This window comes from Palaemon carinicauda, chromosome 10 (genome assembly GCF_036898095.1).
Source record: "Palaemon carinicauda isolate YSFRI2023 chromosome 10, ASM3689809v2, whole genome shotgun sequence".
Taxonomy (NCBI): domain Eukaryota; kingdom Metazoa; phylum Arthropoda; class Malacostraca; order Decapoda; family Palaemonidae; genus Palaemon; species Palaemon carinicauda.
This window is the reverse complement of record NC_090734.1, coordinates 145,247,769-145,250,268: the sequence shown is the minus strand read 5'-3', so window position 1 is coordinate 145,250,268 and position 2,500 is coordinate 145,247,769.

Genomic DNA, 2,500 nt, shown 5'->3' with positions numbered 1-2,500 from the left:
ACTCATTAAGGAAGAGAGACTGAAACCCCTGAACTGGTGTGTGAATGTATAACTATCTATTTATCTGTCTCTCTCTATCTATCTGTCTATTGTGTAAATATATCTCTCTTTATCTATCTCTCTATCTATCTGTCTAGTGTGTAAATATCTCTCTATTTATCTATCTATCTATCTGTCTAGTGTGTAAATATATCTCTCTATTTATCTATCTCTCTATCTATCTGTCTAGTGTATAAATGCATCTCTCTATTTATCTATATATCTATCTAGTCTGTATGTATGTATATCTATCTTTCCATTTACCTATAGCTCTCTATCTATCTATCTATCTATCTATCTATCTATCTATATATATATATATATATATATATATGTGCGTGTGTGCGTGTTAGCCGGAAAAAAGGTTCCCCACCATGCTCAAGACAAAAGGCCGTATGATGATACGGAGAGTCATGGAAAAAAAAAAATCAAATCTTTAGTAAGAAAAGTTATTGCTCAAAATCATGGCATAAAGTACTCGTCCAGAATCAGCTCAGAACTAAGCTGGACGATTTGATCCAAGCTTTGGACTTTGCAGAGACATGAGAGGATAAAATAATCCGACATTGATCTAAGATTCACGAGTGCTTGCAAGTAAATGAATAGGTATAATGCTTTGCTTTCTTTCGTATAAAATGCAGGGGAGATGCATTTTCATCTTGTTAGAGATTTTGAATAATAAAGAGGACATGAAGGAGACGAGAACGGCTTCTTTACTCGGAATCGTGAATATTAAGAAGGAAACCGTAAATAGTAAGAAGGAAACCGTAAATGTTAAGAAGGAAACCGTAAATATTTAGAAGGAAAGCGTAAATGTTAAGAAGGAAACAGTAAAAATTAAGAAGGAAATTGTAAATGTTAAGAAGGTAATCTTAAATGTTAAGAAGGAAATCTTAAATGTTAAGAAAGAAATCGTAAATATTAAGAAGGAAATCGTTAATATTAAGAAGTAAATCGTAAATGTTAAGAATGAAATCGTAGATGTTGAGAAGGAAATAGTAAATATAAAAAAGGAAATAGTAAACATTGTAAAGGAAATCGTAAATATAAAGAAGGAAATCGTAAATATCATGAAGGAAATACCTTTTCAGGTATGTAATGGAAAAGATAAATGCGTAAGAGATAGTTGTCTTCATTTCATTTCCCACAGTGTGGGAGGGGCGATCCTTACATGATTTTCCGTTATTATTATTATTATTATTATTATTATTATTATTATTATTATTATTATTATTATTATTATCTTGATAATAATAATAATAATTATTACTACTACTACTACTACTACTACTACTAACTACTACTACTACTACTACTACTACTACTACTACTACTACTAGGTAGGCTACAACCCTAGTTGGAAAAACAGATGCTATAAGGCCAAGAGCTCCAATGGGGAAAAAGATCCCAGAGAGGAAAGGAAATTACGCGATAAATACAAGTGCAAGAGAAGTAATGAACAATTAAAGTAAGAAATTTTAAGAACAGTAACCTTACCCACCAAGTTATTATACTCAGGCCAAGCAGTATGGTTAACATAAAATAACTTGCTGTATTTTAAGTCTCCCTCATTTGTAACAGTAACAGGAGAAAGGTTAAATTTCGATTATGTTGCGAAGATTCCTTACAAAGACAATGGTTTGAGTGAAAATCTCAGGTGTCAGTTTCTAATTTTGAATTTTTACAGTTATTTCTCTGGTTTACAATTATTATAAATATATTTCAGTGGTATATTGCACCTAGCTTGCAATTATGACAACAAGACTATTATTTCTGGAAAAAAAATCTCATAATTTATATGTTGGGAGATTTTCTTTGCTCTTTTGATTTACTGAAAATCGAGATTTTGTACACAATTATTATTAGAATTTAATGACCGTTGAAACCTAATTCGCACTAACTGTAGGAGGAGACTGATAGTCTTACTTGCAGTAGAAGATGCTTTTGCAATAAGGTGATTTGGTTAACCAGTATATATGGTCTGTCTTAAGGACATTGTATTGTCCTTTGCTACTTTCAATAACTTTTCCAGAGAATTTTATTGGCCGTAATCACCATACATTGGTAAATAGATTCGCTGCTCACCCTGCCGAAACCTTATCTGTCTGATGTGTTTTTACAACATTTTGCAGGGTTTCCCACATTTTATACATATCCCTGATTTCACTTGAAGCGAGAGGTTTGTTTGTTTGTCATTCCATCTCCTCAGATTAAATATCCTCCATAGCCTCTTGTTGCTACCGCTAATGCAACTTCTTCAGCTCCTCGATCCTCAACTGCTTGCTCTGTTCCTCAAGTTTTTCGTTTATGTCGTCCTTGTTCCCTTCCAACCCCATTGTCTTTGCCATGTATGCAATTTCCTCATCTACTGCCTCCTGCATGGGTTCGAATCCCTTGAAATTGCCTTAAGGAACACATTCAGGGCACAGTTCCTTCAAGCAATATTGAGGGTTCTGATGAT